This window comes from Choloepus didactylus, chromosome 5 (assembly GCF_015220235.1).
Source record: "Choloepus didactylus isolate mChoDid1 chromosome 5, mChoDid1.pri, whole genome shotgun sequence".
NCBI lineage: Eukaryota > Metazoa > Chordata > Mammalia > Pilosa > Megalonychidae > Choloepus > Choloepus didactylus.
Window position 1 is genome coordinate 99,456,369 of NC_051311.1, and position 19,838 is coordinate 99,476,206.

At 36.0% G+C, this 19,838-nt stretch overlaps 1 protein-coding gene and 2 pseudogenes across 1 annotated transcript in view; 2 read left to right on the forward strand and 1 right to left on the reverse strand.

Moving 5' to 3' along the window:
- Positions 1-1,738, forward strand: part of LOC119534769 — a 44,505-nt pseudogene extending 42,767 nt beyond the window's left edge.
- SEMA3E (semaphorin 3E) overlaps positions 1-19,838 on the reverse strand; it is a 281,726-nt gene that overhangs the window by 195,231 nt on the left and 66,657 nt on the right. The gene's annotated exons all lie outside the window — the stretch shown is intronic.
- On the forward strand, positions 1,772-2,239 carry LOC119534327 (annotated as a pseudogene).

Genomic DNA, 19,838 nt, shown 5'->3' on the forward strand with positions numbered 1-19,838 from the left:
CCATTCAGTGACTGGTAAGTAATCATATTTAGGGGCTTTCATTTTCAAAACCAAGGAGCTTTTCTTGTTTAAAAACAAACAAGCTTGATCATCCACATTATAAACTTTGACATGTCAGAACACCCTCCCTTATTCTGCTATAAGTTTGCTCTAGTCCATTAGTTTTGCAAAGTAAAAACCAGTTTTGTTTACACTGCTTGAGCTTACCCAAACCTATCCACAGAAACTATGTTAAAGTAATATCCACAGCCAAGAAAATCAAACTGCCTTCATTCATCTAATCCCCTCTTTGTATTAAATACATATGGTATTGAATATATAGGCAACCTATCATTTGGAGAGGTGACAACACCTATATTTACAATTGCATAAGACAGATGATATTTTATGTTGATCGAAAATCCCTGCTTTGAAAAACTGATAAAATTATTACCTTAAAATGATTATTCTATTCAATTCCCATGGGCTAACTGCTGAATTCCTCTGCATGTGTGTGGTACACAATGATACAGTGGAATGCTTGCACATAAAAGAAGGCATGATCAGGCATTACTTCATTTCAGCATTTTACACTTATCCTTTCCAAATAGAAGAGATACAATAGCTGCTCTCCATTCTTCACCTTTTGCTGATTATTTTTTTTTTAATTTTAATATATCTTTTTCAAAAGGTAAACAACGTAATACATTCTAGGAGATAAACAAGAAGTTACTATCTGCCATTTCATCCATTTTTCAGGGAGACATGCCCTTTTAAGGGATTTTTTTCATGTTTCATATTACAGAATAACTACCAATTTCAGTGTCTCACTCTCTACTAATACACTGTGACAGATTAGAGGTAAAACATTTTAAATAGCAGAAATGAAATATCTAAAATTGGGCTTCTTTTTCTTAACATGCTTTTATCAACTATTTGTCAGAAATTAATTTCTGTATTAAATAGCTCTTATGAGTTGACTAGTAGAAACTTCAAGCATTTCCTGGGTTCATTAAACCTTGACAATTCAAAAGAGAAACGGAATATAAAGTCCTACAAAAAGAAAAATCAAAACATCCCAATAGAAAAATAGGCACAAGATATGATTAGATATTTCACCAAAAAGAAATACGAATATCAACATGCATATGAAAAGTTTTTAACCTCATTAGAATTAAAATAGTAAATTAAGACCTCAATGGGATATCACTGTAGCCCCATCACACTGGCAAAAATAAAAACATCAGATAATAAAGCATTGGGTGGAAAAATTAAAGAATGAAAAGGCCTTGCATCTCAACATTATTGGTGAAAAACGACAGTGGTTTCACAATCATCTTGATCCCCCAAAAAAGTAGAATATTTAAACAAAGATGCTTGTGAATTAATTGAAAGGTATTTAAATCGATTTGGTGATGAGCTGGAGCAGACTGAGTTACATAGCAGCATCAAAGACAGGCAGGGAAAGAAGCGCCATTCCCGGGAGACAGTTATCAAGCAGACGATGGCACGTGAGCTGCAGCAGTATGAAGGGTATGGTTTTGAGATTCCAGACATTCTAAATGCAAGTAATCTGAAAACTTTTAGGGAATGGGATACTGATCTGAAGAAACTGCCAAACATTAAAATGAGAAAAATCTGGGCTAATGATGCAGTTGCCAACAAGTGCAAGAGAAAAAATATTACAACTGTAGATAACGATTTAGCGGAATTGCAACTAAAAAGTGAAACAGATGGAGATTCCGGCCCGGTCATTGTGTCTCACTTTCTGCCGCTCTTTGCTTCAGAGAAGATGGCAGCGCAGCCGCCCAAGTCGGTGCTGTTTGTATGTTTGGGTAACATTTGTTGATCACCCATTGCAGAAGCAGTTTTCAGAAAACTTGTAACTGATCAAAATATTTCAGATAATTGGAGGATAGACAGTGCTGCAACATCCACTTATGAGATAAGAAACCCTCCTGATTATCGAGGGCAAAAGTGCATGAAGAAGCATGATATTCCTATGAATCACGTGGCCCGGCAGGTTACCAAAGAAGACTTTGCCACATTTGATTATATACTGTGTATGGATGAAAGCAATCTGAGAGATCTGAACAGAAAAGGTAGTGCAGTTAAAAACCACAAAGCAAAAATTGAACTACTTGGGAGCTATGATCCACAAAAACAACTTATTATTGAGGATCCCTATTATGGGAATGACTCCGACTTTGAGACTGTTTACCAGAGGTGCTGCAAAGCATTTTTGGAGAAGTCACAGTAAAGCTGCATCCATTCATTGCTGAAGGCCAACAATGATTCACATCTTAAACAGTGATGTTCTAGGTTTTTCAGTCAATCAGTGTGTTAAAAGTGTAGTGCTTCATAGCTCATGGCCACAACTTTTTTTTTGTTGACTTATTGTTTTTTGTCTTAAAAAATAATTGTAGATGGAAATCAATGTTGTGTTTGGCAGAAGAATTAATAAAAATCTTTGATTCAGACAGTTTATGGGGTACATTAAATGTTCTTAAACAAGTTGGACCACTTATCTTGCCCCAATTACAAAAACAGTGGAACAAGCAAAACAGTAGAACCACAAAATACTATGTTCTGTGTGTGTTTTATAACAATCATTTCTTTCCAGTGTTTAACCTTAAGGCACTAATCCAGTGATGGCTATCATTCTAATATGCTTAGTAAGTAATTAAAACATCACTTTCAGGCCCAAGTCAATATCTGAGCCCTATGAGACTTTTAAATAATCTACCTCTTCATTAAGTAGATATGTATAACTTGATGGACAGATGTCCTCTATTCACCTACACTACCTCTCTTTTTTACCCCAGGGCGTCTTACTGAATTAAAAATCCCTAATCATAGGGCTTCATAATCTTGATTGGAAGTATTTTGACTCACACATGCCCAGAGTGCACACTTGAATGTTAGAAGGATAGGAAAGAAAAATGATTTATGGTATGAAATAAATCTTTAGCATTATTCTTAATTTTTATTTATCTAGTTTATTTCATGAGGAAGTCTTTTTCACTCCCATTTGGACCACCTTATCTCTGAAAATTTATATCCAGAAAGGACACCGTATGCTGTTTCATCTTATGCTCACTTGACAAATGTGTCTGTTTTATATGCACATATAACCCAAATGTCAAATATTACATATTGGGTTAGATGGGAAAAATAGTTTAAAAAGCTGGAAAAAGAGATTTCTGTTATGTTGAAGCCCTTAAATAACGTGTTAAGTGTTCTTTTATCACTGTTTCATTTATAGGAGAATATAGGTAATTTCTGTGTACTTTGAGATAACTGTAATTTCAAATTCATTTGGATATATATATCAGAGAAGGTAGTTTTCAAAATAAACTAGGGAGCATAAAAATAAAAAAAAAAAAGTGAAACAGATGACTCAGATGAGGAAATGACTGCATTGGCCTAATTGTCTTATTTGAGCTTCAAATAAATAATTTAAGAGCTTCAAGTTATACTCACTGAATATATATATAGTCTAGATACAGGAATTTGCTATTAGATCAGTCTCTTACATGAAGAAAGTTCCATTTGTAGTTTCAAAAATGATGTTAACGGTTTTTATCTAAAAACCAAGGTTGTTTTATCATTTACATTATGAAGCTAAAGTGGATACGAAGTGATCTGCAAAACCCATTTAACCTGAATTTCCAAGAGTGTGGCAGTGTGACATGAATGAGGACAGAAAATGTTTTAATTTTCTACCTCATGTTTACTGACAACTGCCTAATCTCACATTTTGGGGCATGCACAGCATTCTGCTTCTAAAGGGTCCTGTGTATACTTTTGAGCTGTGATGATGGAAATGTTGCTTTCAGTAATAGTGTCACACTAATCTACTTAAATATTAAACCTATTTTCTTTTGTTATAAAATAGGGAAAATGTGATGTGGAATTCATATAGGCTGATGGATTTTACGTTAATCATATTTGTTATCTTCTGAACTAGAGTTAAATGGTTTAAAGAAAAAAATCACTTATGTTGACCTCCCATACTTAATCTCTTACCTTTTGACAAAGGAGATAAATGAGTTCAGGATAGATCCTTTTGACTGAATATTATTTTCTGCTTCCTCATTGTGAAAAATAGATTTTGTTTCTGGAAGCATAGCTAAATTGGCCATCACAGATGACCAATTTTTTAATGGTGCATTTTTGCTTTTCCTCCAAGAGATAGGTTAAATTGACATACAACTCAGTAATTCAACTGTCAGAAAAACATGGATGTGGTAGAATGCTCTTCATGGAACTCATTATATGCAGCATATCTATTTTCTAAAGGAACGATGGAATCGTATTTGAGTATTTGAATGGAATCGTATTTGAGTATTTTCAAGAAAAGAAAAAACATTAATGTTGTATGAGGTTAACTAAATGTCAGCTAAGTCTTACTAATAATCTAAAGTGCTTTGCCTTTTTTATTTATGAAAATTGAAAATAAAGTTTACGTACACACACACACAAAGGAAATTAAAAGTAAATAAAATGAATCTGTTTGTACAGAAAGAATGTACCCAAAGTCATAGACGTATAAAGCAATTAATCCTCATACTATGACCAAAATGACTGTCGACTTTCTACTTAAAAATAGGTGTGAAAGCCCATTGTTTATTTTAATGAAAATCCATTATTTATTTTGAGATTTCAACAGTAATCTTAAATCAATGTTGTCAAATAACAAAATATGCAAAAATGAATCCACAAAGAAAAGCTGAAACCAATTTGCTCAACATGAGGCATCACCTGTGCTTTTTCATCAGGCCTTGAGTACAGGTATGTGCATCCACACCCCTAGGTTTTTGGAGCCGAAGTTCCCAGATGCAGCCCGGTGTTGCTCCCCCTATGAAAGGCAGCTTCTGGCGTGTTATTAGGCCTGGTGGAAGAGGAAGGTATTGTCAAGAGCTCCCACATCCTCCTGAGGCTAGCAATCCCCATCGGTTTACTGGGGCCTGGGGGGTCAGAGCACCCACCCAGGTGGTGCCCAACACTGGAGCATCATCATGTGGAAGTGGTGCATTCAGGATCATGCTCCCGAGTCCCCAGAGTGATATGCTTGCATGGGCCGGTGGTGGGGAACCCCCTCAACACTGAACCTGCAGCAACACCAGATGAGGCCTTTCCCTCCCTGCATTGGTATCCTGGGGACCACAACTCAGGGATATCCCACCAGATGCTCAGTACCATTCATTGATGGATCAGCCAAACTGAAGTCGAGAGCCATTCTTTGAGCAGCAGCTGCTATTTCCCTTGTCTCAGGCAGACTATATATCACTTCTAGCACTGGAAAGAGTGACCAATGGGCTGAATTGTGAGTGGTCCTCTTATCCCTGGAACACTGAGACCAAAGCACCCCCATGTACCTGTTTACTAATTCATGGGTCATCGCCAATGGCTTAGCAGTATGGTCAGGTTCACGGAAGGAATGCACCTGGAGAATGAAAGGTTCCTCAGTGTGAGGAAGGGACCTTCGGAAACACTTGGCAAGGTGGAAAGGCACAATCCATGTTACCCAGGTTAAGGCATGTCAAGGGCCTGTTTCATGATGAACATCATCAAAATGACCTAACTTATAAATCACCAAGTGATTTTTTGCACCTGATGAGGCTGGAGATCCTCCTGGAAGAAAGGCAGAGGATGATCCTTGCCCAGAGGATAAGGACAATGAACTTACCCTTGATGACATCCATGAAAGAGCTGAATTTCCTATGGATGCTTCTGCTACTGAGTGGATCTACTGACAAACTGATCATGAAAATTCCAACACCATGAAATTATAAGCCCAGGAACATGGGGTACCTCTTTAGTTAAAAGAGGTTCAATCCGCCATTTACCATTGTGAAAGATGTAAACCACAAGCCAAGCCCAGAAAAGGCATTTAGGAGCTATTCCCAGAGGGGTCGCACCAGGTTGTTCATGGTGAGTAGACTACACTGGCCCACTCCCATCATCGCAAGGTATGTCCTATGCCTTCATTATAGTAGGCACCTATTCAGGTTGCGGTCTTATCTTTCAAGTTCCTCATGTAGATGCAATACATACATGGACTTTCTTAGAAAAGTGGCTTTGCCACCCCCGTTGGATGCCCAGATGATATCTCTTCTGACCAATGTACAGAATCAGATAGATGTTTCATTATCACCCACCACCCACAAGCAGCCAACATTGTGCAGAACTTTAATGGCTACCTCAAAAATGAGCTTCGGCACCTAAATCTTGACAACCCTTTTACTGGGTGGACTGTCTGCCTTAATCAGGCCCTCTGGAAGGTGGTCTCAGCCTGGGAGGGAAACACAGCCTTATCCCATTTCCTAGCACTGGGGAGGTACAGGGGTGGAGGATTGACCCATGCTTTGCTCTGCGTCCACCCTTATACCCATCAAGGTGAGGATTGGCCCCAAAAGGGAGACCAAGGACACACACTTAGAACTCTCCTTTTCAGCCACTGTCAGGGGTTCATCCCACTTTTTACCCATTATACCCTCCACACAATTCTCAGGATATGTGGGATGACAGAAGTGCTTAACACACATAGGGTGACAATCCAGTGGGCAGACCCACAGGACCTGACACTCCCAAACTGGAGGTTAGTGGGCAATACCTATCCTTGGTTGGGGCACCTGAACCTTTGGGAATGGTCACGGGACACCTTCAAGGAGTCCTGACAACTTCCATCTATCAGGAATGGAAGTGAGCTGGGAGATACGGGTAAGGCACCACATCAATGGGAAAGGGGAAAGGTAATAGTTCATGGCAAGGAGCACAGAGATGGACTGTCCTTAGAGGGAAAAAACACTATTGCAAATAAGTTGAGAAAAGGGTCTCCCACAGGAAGTGGTTGCATGACCACCCTGTCAGGACTAGTTACTGCTCCTGTCTCCTGTTTTCTATAGATTTGACCTGGCAGCAACCTGGAAGGAAAACAGCTTCATCCAGCTGACTCAGGCCATTATGGCAGTGGGAATCTGACCAACTGCTGGATATGCCATCTGATCACTTGCTCTAGCTCCCTTCTTTGCCAAGTCCAGATTGATGCTCAAGAAGCTAATTTTCCCTACCTCACGTTTGAATTAACACCAGGAAGTCTTTCACTTACGCCCTGTGACAAAGATAAAAGCACAGCCTTTGGCTGTGCACTCTTCTTATACACACCCCTGGACAAGTTGGGATGCTTCAACTCTCAATTTAACAAAGATGGCAAATGGCTCAGTCATCTTTACTCTAGCATCTCCAAGATATGCCCCTCCAGGGCTTTCTGCATATGTCACTGGATAGTGACAGGATAATGCACCCTCAGGTTTTACAACTCTCCCCTTGAAAAGTCATATACACTCTGTGACATAGTGTTTGATAATCGCATTACCTTAGACTTCTTCACAGCCCCACAAGGAGGCATATGTGCTATTGCTAAAACCTCCTTCTATAAGTGGGTTAATACCTCAGGGGAGGTGAAACAGGTGACTAAAATCCAATGGCAAGCCCACTGGCTGCAAAGGGTACAAACAGATTCTTTGTGGGGCCTCTTCCACTGTCTCCCAGGAGGTGGGGGATGAGGGCATGGATGCAACCATTGGTTCACCCTGTTTGGAGTAATAGTATGCTTGGTGAAGCCCTCCTAATGTGTTGCAATCATTGTTGCTCCCAAAGCTTTACTGTCAGTATTGTTGCTAGCAACCAGTCAGTAGGCCTGACCCATCTCTGCCTTCACATCTAAGACGAGAGGTGAGCTTATGTTGTGGAAGCCAATGGGGAGGAGTAGGCTAGGTCTGGTCAAGAGGCTGAGGGGTGGACTGCTGGGGAATTCAGTCACACACTCAGGGTCATCTCCCAGCCCTCGTTTACCCCCTGCCTCTTTTTCTATTGTGTGATGATGTTTCAGCCTGTTTCCATTCCACAACCCAGGTGAGATGTTAGGTCTAATGAAAACGCTGGACCAGAACTTAAACCCAGAAACCAGGAACAAGCAGCACCAGATGCTTATTAGGGTGGGAAATCTCAGTGGCAGGGACCCTCCCTCTGGGTCATATAAATTCCACACCCTTGATAGCACAGATTTGTCTCTTCCCTCTGATGCAAAGTTGGGCATCCAGAGCTGCCATCCACCAACCCTGACCCGAGCAGTTTGGCCTCCCTGGGAAACCAGCCACAATGGGAACTCTTCCCCTGCTCCTTTGGACACTTTGTGCTGTGTAAGTAATAAAGCAGTCATTTGCTGAAAGTTCTGTCATGTCTGAGCCTGTGTTCCCACAATGCACTATCTAGCAATTCACTCCACAGTTGCTTTTTCCTTTTTTCTTTCTCCTATTTAAATGGTTTTAAAATAGCAAAGTAAACAATTTTTTCCACTGTCAAGATAAAAGCATGTGTCTTATTACCTAAAATTGCCTATATCTTGAATTACTCCTGTTATCTTTGCTATTCATCTACTCCTTTCTCCCACCAGAGGCAAACATGTTTCCCATATGTAAAATGAGATCTAAGAAACGGAGGCACAGCACATTCGTTATTTGCCCAGGTCTCATTGCAAATAAGTGAAAGAATCAACTCATAGGATTTTTAGAGCTACAAAGGCCCCTAGGGATAGTCACACTTAAACTTTCTTTACCCAGGAGAAACTTGGGTCTCCTTTTTGTGTTTTCATTATGCCTTCTCATTTTTCTTTTCTGGACAGACTAACTTCTCCAACCATGCTTTAGTGTTATCAAATCCTATTTGTTTAATACTTGCTTGGTAGCATGGGTCAGACACAATGGAACTCGCCAGTATAGACTAGTCGTCTGTGCACAAACTGAAAACATGAGTGTGGAGACTGCAAAAAAACTGCTATCCTGAGAAGGCCTAAACCATGCATCTGGCATTTGCTCTGACTTCTTGTTTTTTGAACTATAGACTTATAATTTCTGTTTTTCTCCTTGTGATTACCCTCAATTCAACTTCTGGTAAATAAGAAAAGTGGCTCCAAAGGTACTTTGGTCTCTTCTCTTTTCAGCATGACCAGAAATGTTCCTATAGGTAATGTGAGCATGTAAAAAAAAACTAATAAATACACAGAAACTAAAAAATAAAAAAAAAATTTTTTTTAATGTTATGCCTTCCCCTCCTTTCCCTGCACATTCCCTTCTGAGATAACTATTGACAGTAATTTGGGATACACACACACACACACACACACACACACACATATAGAAAGAGAGAGAGAGAGAGAAAAAAAAAGAGAAATGGGCCCTCTGGAGTGCTAAGTACTTTGCAGGAATATTCTCATTCAATCATATTACCTACCTTAAGTGGCTATTACTAGTATTATTCACTCATTCAATAGCTATTTATTGAGCCACTTACTAAATGCCAGGCACAGTTTATTCCTGTTCTAAAGGATTTTTACATTTTATCCCTACTTTATGAGAAAGCAGTGTTCAGAAAAATATCTAGACATTGAAGGGGGCAGGGAATAAGATGTAAATTTTAATCACTATATTTTGTTTAATAAAATATATGCAAAGGAGGCATTTGTAGATACAATTAGCAGGCATGGTATAATGGCATGGAATACCAACCAGGTATCTCAAGAAGGGTTATTATGTGATAAAAATTTACAATTTTATTTATGAATTAAATAACAAACTTCAAACATTACTGAATAAATATTAGAAATATAATATATCAAAGACCAACAAAGTCTTATATCAATGCATTTTATTTGAAAGTGAATTTGCATTTTATCACTAAATTTATGTAGCAAATATATCTATATTTCTTCAGTTAGATGCGTTTAAAGAGTTCAAATGAGCCCTAAGTTTTCATTGTACATGTCAAAGATAAATAATCTATATTAATCTATAATAGGATATAAGACCAAAACAATAACTTATTACATATGTTATAATTCATGTATTGATAGTATATACTACATACTAATATATTATAATAATCAATTAATGAATCATACTAAAATAGGCATTATTGTATTCAATATTCTTATTACAGGCAAATAATTTAAAGTTAATTCTATCTAATTCATATTACAAACATTCCGATACTCATTTTAATTATTACTTTCAATTTTAAAATACTAAACAATATTAACTCTTATGAACACCAGTTATCAATGAATTCTCAAGGGACCTGATCATAGTTATTTTAAACAAACATTAGCTAATATCTGACAAATTGTTCAAAGAAATCCTTTCACCAGTTCTTATAAATTAAAACAATGAGTTTAATTCTACACTTTATGTCAGTAGGAATGCTAAGTTGCACAAAGAAAATAAATAATATTTCTATTTCCTCAGATGAATTTTATTCATCTGAAGAATAAAATTACTGTGACTGTAGGCTTGTGTTTCCTTCGCATAATGGCTAGCTGGTTAAATGTGTATTCCTGTTTTATCCGTCTTCCCCAACTAAGAACCATTCTGGCGGGGGAGGGGGAGGCAAATTCAAGTTTTATTCCCAGGAAGAGGACATGAGTACTTTTTTGAAGATATGCATAATATGCTTCCAAAGTAATTAGCTTCTTATTTTCACTTACACTCAAGAGAGATGTAAAATCCAGTAACACAGGTTTTCTGCTTGAGCATGCTTAGAGGGATAAACATTTTCAGGTTACAGGAAAAAATGGAGGTCCCCTTGCCCAATTAAGCTCTCCATTGAGCTTATCTAAAATATATTCCTCATAATGGCTTTCATAATATTTGTAATTTAACTTTCTGGAGAAAGTAGACATAACATAGTAAATTTCAATAAATAGTGAAAGGAAACCTTGAGAAAACCAGAGATCTTAAAAAAAAAACCAATATTTGAAGAAATAAAAGGTCCCCCATTCTGCCATGAGTAATAATCAGTAATTGTGTATGTGAAAAAACATAGCCTTGATATTTCATAATGACATATTTTTCATATTGTTTTAACTTATAGGGACTGGTACCAAGATTTTACTGAATAATTTTGTGGTCTTCTGTGCTACTGGTATTTGGTTTCAAAAGACAAATGTGGAGTTGTTTAAGGAGCATTTTTTTAGCATATTCCCTTTAGAATTTAAAATGTGTAATGGGGGTGGGAGAAAGTTATAGAAATATACTTTTATCCACTTTTTTTTTAAGTGCAATCATCAAATTAGGAAACAGGAAAAAAAGTAATACAGCTGCTAATAATAACAAAGACACACTCCAGATGAGCTTCTTAAATAATGGCTATATTGCTGAACAGAACCAAACATTTTAATAAAAATATGGCAGATAATGAATGCTACAAAGAGATGCCATGATAAAATGAGATAATAACCCTTCTATTTTAACAACTTACAAGTGGAAGATAAAAACTCACATCTTTAGCATCACATAACCTCAAAAATCAGATTTTCAACAAATACAAAATACTTGAATTAAAAAGTAAAAAGTAAAACATAACTTAAATATAAAGTTTCTAAATTTGGCTCCCCTTTTGCTTTCCTTGAATAATTTGCTCCAGCTAACTAACCAGTTGAAAGTGATGTATATTCTACCTTATTTCAGTTCACAGGTGTAAAATAAAGTATAACTTTAACCAGTTACATGGTTAGTTGACAATTGAAGCCCATTTTGGTGTTGCAAAGAAAACTAAAGCACCAATAATCAACGCTCCTCTTTGACGGGATGGATTTTCCATTTCGGTAAAGTAGAAACATTCCCGGACTTGGAGCAAGCGAGTAAGGCCAAAGCCTCACTTGGACAGTTGCTAGCTGTGGGATTATAGGATGTTTATCAGTTTGAGCCTTAGTTTCCGTCTTCTTCAAAATACCCCAAAGGTGTTTGACAGGATTGGAAGATGATATATATATATAAAAGGCTCCAGCACTGTGCCAATATAAAAGGCACTCATTAATGGAAACTCAGTCTTAGGTGTATAGTGATATGAATATTTGTTTTAATATTCTAAGAATTATTAGTGTCAGGAAAAATTTTGAAAGACTTTTTAATGAGGGGAAGTCAATACATAGTGGTGTTCTGGCTAGCTCACCTCATTAAGTTATATCTGCTTTTCATTGTCTTTGAGATATTTTTTTAAACTGTATATAAATTATAGAAAATTGATAATAGTACAAGCGATTTTTTCCATAGAAAGGCAAATTAATTGTTATGATGGTAGGCAGTTGACTATTGCCCTGTGGATAGATATGTTTTGCATCTATCTATAAATGTATTTAAAAATCCCTTATTCCCTGTATATGTGCAGTTCTTAAAATTCTCCTTTGACACCATTATCTTACTAGTTTTCTCATTAATTAATGAGTTTAATAAATCTTTCACATATGTTCATTTAATATGAGTCAGAATTTTACTTCTTTAAAAATTATCCTTTAAAACTACTGTCCATTTTTAAAGAATTGTATGATCTATGTAGCAATGGAATTCATGCATTAGAAAATAATTTTTCAGAAGACTGCTTTGAACATTTTTTTTTCTTACTATACCTTTTTAATCCTCATGCTAAATAATCTTTTTTGAAGTGGATATATGGATATAAGGATTAAGGTAAACTAATTGTGTCCCATATACAGCACTCTTTCCAAAGCATAGTTAAAAAAAAAAAAAAACAGAGGCAAGACACATGATAATCCGTAATTTAATTTACTAAAATTTACAAATTTAGAAATCCTAAAGGATTTATAATATTAGTACGGGAATTTTAGTGCCATTCTATTTCATCTATTCATAGTGCAAAGAAAGTATAGATGTTCTCATAGAATTAGCAAAACTACAGGTTATTAGGGAATCTGCATTTACCAAATTGTGTTCAAGATTGCCAATGTGAAAATAAAGAAACACTGAGTTACCCATGCCTTTTCAACATGACAGATGTCAGAACTCACTTTAATCTCCACAATAATAATCCATTTTAACTGAACTTTTATGTTCCACAAAATCATCTAAGGGTTTAGTCAAAGGAAAAATTATTCATTCCTTTATTCTTAATGTGTAATAAAATATTTCCCATGGGTTCTCCTATGATACCTTTAGAATTTTTACTGCCTTCTTCCATGTTCAACTTCTAAAATAACTTCACAGTAAAATTTTCAGGTTTTGCAAACACTTCAATTTTCTGTTTCCTGTTTTTCAGTTTTGCCTGCCTCTTAATCCCATATCATATTCTTTCCTCTAGCAGACAACTCCAGTTTTAACACCCTGTCCCTCAAGGAAATCAACTGATGCTTTGAATTAAGCTGCTTTTTTTTAATCTGCCCTTTGCAAGAGAGCCCTATTATATAGTTACATGAGACCTCACAGTAACTAGCCGAAAGCATTTTTAATTCACACTGAAAATTTTGTGTCAATTTCACCTGTCACTGTATGATAAACTGGTTTAAAATTAATCTTTTGATTGGGTAAGTTTGCCACCAATACGCTAACAAAAAGGAGATGTTCAGATACAGTATTGCTCATGTACATAGTGCCACTGATTTTACATTTAATAAGGACAGATATGCAAATCACACATTTTAGCTTAGGTAAGTGGGGAAGCATATTAATTAAAATCTAAGGATTGAGTTTTCAAACACTTTGAGTCATAGAATTCCTTTTCAAAGGAAAGCAAACACAAAATGCCCTTTATTGAGTTAGAGCCCTAGTGGGGAGGGGCCATGTGGTCCAAGGCTTCTATCAGACTCCTGTGTACACAGTATGAAAAACACAATGCCAAGGGGTAACCCAGCATGATACATCAATCTGACATTCAGCATTTTTAGTTGGATTAAATACGCAAGTTAGAAATTAAAACCTAGAAAAAAAATATTTGAAAGGCATCCTTTTAAAAGAACATTCTAAAATTTGCATAGAGTTTATTAACCTTAATTTAAAGTTGAGAACTTTACCTTATGGAAGCACATTTACAATTTTTTTGTAATTTTCTGGTTTAGAGTTTCAAACTGGAAATTGAAAAGGGTCTTATTTTTCCTACATTTATTGTAAACTGCATTTCTATAAGGCACTTGTGAGTGGGAGTGTCAGCATACCTTCCCATTTAGCTCTGGCTTCTGCCAAGAAGCATTTAGAATCCTAGGTACACTTCCAGGGCTGCAGGTAACAATGGCCCAGAGTAGAACTTTCTACAATCTTCTTTTAAGTTGAATACCTAAAATAACCACAATAGCAGAAGCTCTGCCATAAAAAGGCATATTCTGCACAAACTGTTCCTTGAAATTGAGAAACACTGACAGTAAAAGTAGAATATCTTTATCCTAGATGATCTTAGAGAATCCAGTTTGTCTGTAGCAGTGGGAATTTGATTTCAGCTAACAACACTGCCTCCTGAGACCTTTAGAAGTTGCAATCATTTGCAGCTCTTCCCAGGGAAATCATCTGTTTTAGGTCCTAAACTGTGGTTTCTGGTAGCAAGAAGCAGAAACAGGTTCAATCTAGCTTCCAAAAGGGGGGTGAAGGTGGAGATCATTGTACGGATATTGAAACATCTCCTAAGAATCTAAGGAGAGGCACCAAAATAGAGTCAACTTCAGTGGATAGGGAAAGGCATCTGAAACAAGGATGGAGTTACACCTTCTCAGTTCTGTTCTTTTCTCTACCTACTGACTTCCTTGTTTATCATGATTTCCACTTGCTCAGATTTCAGCTTAATCCATTCACTTCATAGTTCCAGTGTCCACTGTGGATGGGCACCCTCATTTGTGTGTCTAAGTTCAGATACCTGAGAGTCATATTCTGTTTGGTCAATGGCCAGTCTGTGGCTTGAGTAAGCTGTGCAATCAGGGAAAGCATTACAGATACAATGACCAACAAGACAAAGTCCCTGCCTAATGGGTTTTATGTTATCACAATAACCACTTATAAGAAGACATTGAAAGGCAGAAGGACTGTGAGCAGGAAAACTTTTCTATAAATGGGTTAAAGACAAAGCATGCAATGAAATAAATCTCCAGTATACTTACCTGCAGCTTTTGCAATTGCTCTGCTTCTGCTACTACTGTTGCTGCTGCTGCTTTTGTTGTTGTGAATAACTTTTTGTACAACAAAGGCTACTGTACTTCGTAGGCACAAACATACTCTAAGCTAGTGGTGTTTATAGTAGGGTCCTGGGACCAACAGCATCAGCATCTCCTGGGGACTTGTTAGAAATGCAAATTTGGGGGCCTTACCCCAGATCTACTAAATAAGAAATCTGGGGATGAGACCCAGCAATCTGTGTTTTAAGAAGCCCTCCAGTGGTTCTGATGCATAGGAAAGCTTGAGAATCACTCATGTATGACTTCAAGTCAAACACATCAGTCTAATTTTATCCTAGTAATTTTAATGAGTTCTCTTTCAAATTTAACCTAAATAGTTATGTCATACTAAATGTAAATATGTAAATGTTTAAAATGTTTTTCCCACTCAACCTCTCATTCCCTTCCAATTACTCTTTCTCTTGACCACAGGAGTCAAAGCTTATAATTAATTCCCATTTGGAATCTGTTTGGGATGATGACTGAAATTCAACTCAACCAAAAAAAAAAAAAAAAAAGGTAATTAATCAATTTTATATTTAAGATCACCATAATTCAACTAATTTTACCAACACCCCATCTTTTTACAACCAGATTCTACCGTGGCAAAGAATACACACACACACGCACACACACACACACACACACACACACATATACATACATACATAAATATATCAGTATTAGCAGAAAATAAAAAGAAAAAATGTTTTAACACCTGACATTCCATCTTTAAAATTAAAAACAGCTGGTGCTATATCTGATTGTCCAACCTATCATGTATGAAGACAATGCCAAATAAGAGCTGTCAAATGCATTCTATGTGAAAGCCAATAAAGGAAATGTAATAAAATACAGAATTAAAATATTATCTCTCGGTGGAAAGTGAACTTTCTCTAAAAAGTCATTGCCTTATAATACATTTCAAAATATATTTTCCTAATAAAATCATTTTCTAAAAGAACTACAATGGGGGAGGGGGTATTTTACAAGAAAATTTGTTTTAAACTTCAAGTGTTACAGAAAAAATTCAAAGAATTGCATACCTGGAATGCCATGTCCAGATTTCTCTGGGTCATTGTTTTCCACATTGTACTTTAGTTAGTACGTTAAAAAAAAAAAACTTTCCATCAATATATCACCCCCATTTTTACAAAAACCATTTCTGTTAAATTTTTTTACTCTCTAGTCACTATTTTTGTTGAATAATGATTAATTTAATAATCCTCTTTCCCACTAATTAACTATCAGCTCCATGGTGGTGGAAATATGTCTCTTTGTAACTGCTACAACCTTAGTACCCGACTCAGTATCTGGCACAAAGTCACTGCTCAATATGTGTTTGGGTGAATGATGTTATAGAAAGATGACAATTACATGGTTGGCAAGAAAGAATAAAAATATGAAGTATTGATGAGCTTAGAAATTATTATGAACCAAAAATTTTTGCCTGGGAATAGACAGCCAATGAATGAAAATTTAAAACATTGTGATGCTCTTATCAATTTATATATGGGTAACAGGAATATATATTTCATACCCAACCTTTAATATCCTTTTCATAGAAGAGACTTTGACAACTTTTCTGCTCCAACTTCCTTACTTAAAGGCTACAGAAAACTTAAATTGTCCAGAACAAACAGTTCCAGGGATGGAAACATGAAATTCTTTGGAATTCTTTTTGCAGTTTATCATACTGACAGTACAGAAATTTTTCCTTTTGCCCCCACAAGATCACTTCTTCAAATTAATTTTTCTTTTAAAAGATATTTTTCATAGAATATTAAATCTTGCCAGCATTCGGTTAGTTTTTAACATATCTTAAAGTTATATATGCTTTATGCACTTCCTTATTTATCCATTGTTTTTACTATCTTACACTAAAAACACCTAATTCATTTAATCATTTTTCATATGTTATGCATTGATATGCATAATCAATGATTGTTCTTTGAACATTCTCATGGTTTGTTTTTTTTAAATTCTATTTCATATGTATGATTACTATTTCATAGTACCTCATACACTATTAACTCTTGGTCCCATCATCTTATACAAGTTCTAATATGGCCTAGTGCAGTATCAGTGTTTCTCCCTCCAAGAGCAGAGGAACACTGGTTTCTTTTTAGCCTGAAGGTCCAAGACAATCCCATACCCTTAGGCCTTATATCGGTAGTCTTGGTTATTTGTCCCAAGGTACTTACTCTTGCTAAATTTTAGCATGTTTTGAAGAGCAAATTTTTCCCCCCACTCAGTCAATAAAATTTTGTTAATTTGGCTTTTCAGCATATTAACAGCTAGATATGTATACAAGTTCACCTACAATTTTTATCACAATCTTCACTCTTCATCCAAGATAGAAACTATCATATAGAGAAATTTTTTGGCACAGTAACTTTGGACTCAGATTGGACTAATTCTAAATTTGTTCTAATTCTGGCTTGTACACTTTATAGTTATTTTATATTGGGCAAGCTAACTTCTCACTCCTGTTTGTCAAGGAAACTGGCAATAGTGTGAAAACTATGAATATATAGTTCCGAATATATAAAAGGTACTGAATAAATGTTAGGTACTTTATTGTTGGAATTGTTTAAAAAATGGTAGGGACTGTGCTTGGAATCGGTCTCTACAGGACACTTGTGTTGAGAAAGAACGTCATTTTTTATTCAGTCATTAAGCATCTTTGTTTAAACTATCTTAATATTAATCAAACTAATATTATATACACTATCATATTTAATAAAATTAAAATACATATATGTGCATCAGTGTATATACAAATGTGCACATGTTTAAGTTGTTTTATGAAAAATCAGACAAGGGAAAAACTGATATTGTCTGGAAAAGTTGACATTCTGAGAACAGGAGATAAAAATTCTAGTTTGTTTCTATCATTATTCTGAAATTGGTCAGTTAAAAAAGTAAAAGGAGGAGAAAGGCATTTTGACTGAAGCATAAATAATGAGCATATGTTTGTAATTTTCTTTGCTATATGCCATTAAATATAACCTTTAAAATAAGGGACTTTTAAATTACTGAATACCTATTGTGTTGGCTTCTTTACCTTACCTCTTTAAAGTATCTAGTTATTTATAAGCAGAGAAATGTATACATATAGATTATCCATGGTAACTTTTTATTTTTATGGGTGATAATTAAAATACCTCCTTTATTGTAAACTAGACACTCCACTTTATTTGAGTTCTTATTTTAATAATTTTTATTATTTTATTTTAAATATTTTAATCCTGGTCATGACTCATGCTTAAAAAATCAATATGAAGTTAAATAAAACTATTGTTTCCTTTAGCATCTTATGGAATAAAAGGATAAAAAAGATAGCTCTACTCACTTTTATTACTGACCACTAGAAGCCAGTAAAAAAGACTGGTAAAATTTTGAGAAAGCCTTTTAAAATGGCACTAGATTTGTGAATCTTAGAACTACAAGCCCTCCCTTCTCTGATCAGTGCTCAGTGTTTCATATGCAAATACCAAGATTGCAGCTTGATCTCCAAAAATTAGCCTTGACTTTTCCCAGCTCTTCACTAAGTAAAAATGCAAATCAAATCCTCAAGGATTTCCACTGAAAAATCTCAGTTCAGAATTTTCATCACTCAAGTAGTGTTCTACGTGAAGGACATTAGAAGTTTGTTCCCAGCACTTTAAGACTTTAAAAACAAAGCTATAGAAAGGGAAATAATGCTGTTTTTTCCAGTCAAAAGCCTTTACTTTACTAAAAGTGGGAGAATAAATTTGAATTTAATTTTCCTACCTTAGGAAGAGGAAGAATAAAAGAAAATGGAAAGGCATGGAAGAGAAATCTCTATCATGAAAAAGAGATTCCAAAGACAAAAACAAAAGCAACAAGGAAAAGAGTCCATGTGCTGAGGAAAACAGAGGAAGAGGAAGAAGCAGAGGTTGAAAAGAAAGGGAGAAAGTGAGGTAGATCACTTGCAAAAAGACCACAATAATTCCCTTCCCTGTATCCCTACCTTTTGGTAGACCCATCACATATGAACTTCGGGTTTAGCAATGTGATCTTCTTTGGCCAATGGAACAAGAGCAAACAATACACAAGAGGAAACTTGAAAAGTGTTTGTCCACTGGAACTTGTAAGCCAAAGAGCACTACATGAACAAGTCTGTTCTGATCTACTGGAGAATAAGAGGCCATGTGGAGAAGTGAGGCACCTCAGTCTGCGAGCCAATCATCTGCCAACAGCCAGCCAGGTGCCTCAGGCCTCCAGACCCTCGAGCAGCCAGTCAGCCCGTCCACTGATCACAGACACATGACAGAGCTCAGCAGAGATCACACAAACTGTCACAACCAGAAACACTGCCCGGCTAATCCACAAAATCATGAGCTAAAGAAACTAGGTGTTTCAAGTTGATAAATTTGGGGATGATTTGCTACACAGCAAAAGTTCACTGACAGAGGGAGCCCTAAACAGAAATGGAGGGACAGTGATGAGACATAAAACAAGGCAAATTTATTTTCTACTTTGTGATTCATTTTAATTGTTGGCTTCAAATAAGTTACTACCTATTTCACTTCCCTTTGAGATGGGCATTAGTTTAATAATTCTCATTCATCATAGGATAGATCAGTTTTTACCCTGAAAAATATCCACGATGGAAAAGCTAGAAATAACAGCCTCCCTATCCCCCTACTGTTTGGAGGAGAGTGGAGGGAGGGCTGGAGGTGCCATCCTAATTGTAAGAGAACTATTCTTTGAATTGAAGCAGATCACAGTATTATCACCTGTGCACAAGACACAGACTCAAACCATTATCACATGGGCCATAATATCTTAGCACTAAATGTCTTTTAGAGGAAAGTGTAAAGCAATACTCTTTATTATATAT